This window comes from Leguminivora glycinivorella, chromosome 15 (genome assembly GCF_023078275.1).
Source record: "Leguminivora glycinivorella isolate SPB_JAAS2020 chromosome 15, LegGlyc_1.1, whole genome shotgun sequence".
NCBI classification, from domain to species: Eukaryota; Metazoa; Arthropoda; class Insecta; order Lepidoptera; family Tortricidae; genus Leguminivora; species Leguminivora glycinivorella.
In genome coordinates, this window is record NC_062985.1 from 11,961,657 (window position 1) to 11,965,714 (window position 4,058).

Sequence of the window (4,058 nt, forward strand, 5' to 3'; positions counted from 1 at the left end):
TATTTACAGATTTAGTGCGGAAAGTTTTATGTTCATAAATTGTGCTATTATATTTGAGTCTTATGTATATATGATACATACGAATGTTTCTAAGAAAATGTAATGCCAAAGGATTTTGCACAACATTTGTACCTAGTAACGTTCTACTCCTTGTTTTGATGAGCGATAGATTCTGTTGCGCGGGAGACAAACTGTAAAGAAATATTAAAATTATAATAGACTTTTGATAAAATCCAAGTTCACTTCGCATCGACTGGTCTTTGATCTTTTGTTTTGACAATAATGATCTTTACATTATAATCTCATATGTCATGCAAAAAAAGCTTGATTTGGTTATAAAAACATGCTACGATTTTACTAACTCGTGCTACGAACCCGCATCGGCGTACCAAACGAACTTCAACCGCTACGGATGTAAGAAACGTAGACGCGCTACGCCAAGCTACGCCACGCGCAGTACAGCGAGACACGTAGTGAGACTTTATTTCAATAAGCGACATCGGGGTGTTTTGTGGTCAACCGTTCTCCCTCCGTAGTGTCGTAAGGTAAAAGTACCAACTGGCCTAGCCGAAGTGACAATCGTTGAACTAAACGTAACTGATAGAGAGAGATACGATAACGATATAATTATAAAATGTAAGCGAGAGTGACGTTGGTGTCATCAGTTTTAACCCCTCAAACGCCTTATTCCAGATCTATCCCAGACAAGTTAAATTGTAACTAACAAACTTTACAAGGTTATTAATTCAGTACCAAATTTTTGACAGCGGCGTTCCAGGGGTTACTATACAATATCGCATGTATGGCGAAATAAATAACTCTTGGAAATTAACGTAAAAAATCTCTTACCAAAAAATGCGAGTTCCTAGTTAAAATTATTATTAAATTTAATGCTGATGTCGCCGTTCACAGATAGTTCACCTACGAAAAGTAGTAACTAACTAAATACGCTATTGTTTTGCCTAAACTATAGCACGTATATTCAAAGAAGCCTCCTTTGCTTTCGTAAGGAATCGGCTGGGCTGATACATAAACTAAATTATCGGTTGGCTTTCTCGATGGACGTTGTTTGATGTCTGCGGATATACTTATTTGCATGCATATACGATGAGGCGTCTGACCGGACAGGCACGTAGCCAAATGCACTAACGCTCACGATAATAATAAATCTGGTGCCGTAGCCGAATAGCATTTCTCAGACGCGAAACGAAAACAAAACGCCGCGAAAGGTAGTCTGGCTCTGTCGCTCCAATACGCAAGAGCGATAGAGATAGATATCTACGGGCGTTTCGTTGCATGAGCGTTTGTGCCATTCGGCTTCGTACCCAGTACAGATGTAGTGCGAAAAGATTTGCCTTCGTATTGCTACGGAAAAGTACGAACGTGTCATGCTATTTTAGTGAATCTCAGTACAAGACATTGACTGAACTAGCATGGCAAATACGAACCTTTTCGGAAAAACTACGTAGAAATAGTACATTATATCAGAGGCCGGGAAAATGAGGATTTCCGGCCAAGTGGGTATATATAGGATAGGGATACGAGGCCGGAAATCCGTTTTCACGCCGAGGCATGTATAGTGCTTTTCTCAAACATACAATGAAATAAAAAAAAATGCTCTAAAGGACAATATTTTATAAAAAAAAGTTACTTTGCAGGCCTAGGCCTGAAAAATAATATGAAATCCCTTTACAGTCCTCTCGAGTTGTTGCGCCCAAAAAGCGATACTTCCCAGCCCATTTTAAGGAACGTAAAGACAATATTTCATTGCATGTTTGAGAAAACCTTTTTCCAGTACATCTGTAATAATTTCCAATTTCATTTAACTGATTTAACCATCGTATTTCTAGGAATTATAAAACGAATTACATCATGATTCCAAAACGTTCCAATCCACATGAGATTGTTATTAAGTTTTAGACCTTGTATGAAAAACAAAAGCCTTTCATTTCAATGACAATTTCAGATGGATTGGAACGTTTCGAACGTGATTGAACGAACTTCGTGGCATTAATTTGTGTAATGGCAAGTATCGTAATTAATAAAGGCCTGAAATAATATTTTATTTAAAAATGACGGAATTGAATTGTTTTACTATTTCATATTTGAAGATGGTAATGAAGTATTTCAATCAACATTAAATTGAAATAAAACAGCTCGATTTAAAGCTCATGTTTTATTTAACGGCGCATTGTAAAAATGAGGTCCAAAAGTGATGTATTGTTTTATTATCGTAATTTTTTTATATGTATAGGAACCTTAATCTAGCTTCATTTATTTCATAATACACATTACAGTATAAATTGAATTTCAATCTATTCATATTATGATACATTATGATTTGACCTAACTCGATCGATAAGGTAAATGTACCTGCGCTCGATACTGACCCAGTAAATGCCACTTTTGATCTTAATTCATAATCAAAAAATGTGACAGAAAAGTGTCATCTACTGGGCATTAGCGTGACAAGTTGACAACTGACCCTTTAGCACAACTTGCCTTGTCGCGCGCGAGTCCATACATCAAGCGCGACTGTAAGTATGGACTCGCGCGCGACAAGGCAAGTTGTGCTAGAGGGACAGATGCTACGTGGCGATAAAAACACAGTCTGGTTGTGTCGCTTTGATATTTAGATAAGCGATAGAGAGCTAGCTAGTTACGATACGCTTATGAATAACTATACGTTTTTTATAGCGTTAAGGAATATTTGACTCATGAAGCTTAATTGTAATTGTTAATAATTCCTTTTTACTACTTTTAATTTATTATTTATTGTAAACCTTTGACATTTAAAATCATTTTAGTTTATTCAGAAATTTAGAACTTGCAGGGGTTGTCTATTGTTTGCCCGACAGTCATTTAACATAATATTCATTTGCCCGAATCTAACTTGCCTGAATTTCATTTGCCCGAATGATTTGTTACAAAGTTTCTGGCACTAGATTAATATAGTAAACAATGATTATGGCATAAGATGTTATGAGAAACAATATTATGATTGTTGAATAGGATGGCAAATAAAATTATGGCAAATGAAATTCTGGCAAATGGGGGTATCCCAGATAGTTCATTTCATTTCATTTCATTTCATTTCATTTCATTTCATTTCATTTCATTTCATTTCATTCCATTTCATTCCATTCCATTCCATTCCATTCCATTCCATTCCATTCCATTCCATTCCATTCCATTCCATTCCATTCCATTCCATTCCATTCCATTCCATTCCATTCCATTCCATTCCATTCCATTCCATTCCATTCCATTCCATTCCATTCCATTCCATTCCATTCCATTCCATTCCATTCCATTCCATTCCATTCCATTCCATTCCATTCCATTCCATTCCATTCCATTTCATTCCATTTCATTCCATTTCATTTCATTTCATTTCATTTCATTTCATTTCATTTCATTTCATTTCATTTCATTTCATTTCATTTCATTTCATTATTATGAAGCGTACTCGTAAAGGCCTGAGTGAACGCGCATATTGGGCTTGAGGCGAGGCGGGGCGTGCAGCGTCCCACAAAATTGAATCTCATACAATACAAGTGTCCTGAGTCGACGCTGCACAGAGTGACCCCGCTCCGAGCGTCCACTCAGACCTTACACTACGTGATTGTGACGTAGGCTTTTACCTTACGTAAATTTAGGTCAGGTTTTAATTATCAGAGACTAAGGGCCAGTTGCATTAACCACATTTGACAGACACATCATCGTGCAGCGCAGCAGACGTCTATGGAACTTCCCATACTTATAACGCTTTAACGGTGACAGACGGTTTGGTGTAACCGACCCTAAGGGCCACTTGAACCATCCTTTTAACTCAAGGTTAGTGATGGGTTGTCCACTGTCGAATTCCATATAAAATGGTGGGTTAACCCTTCATTTTCGGTGGTGCAAGTGGCCCTTAGTACACTAAAGTCAAGAAATTAAGAGTACCATCGTACAGTATGGCCACTCCCGCTCCCCGCTGAAAGTGCCGCTCACCCCCTCTCGGTTATCTCACAGTTACCGCCTGTCAAAACGCGAACAGTCGACCTGTTATATCT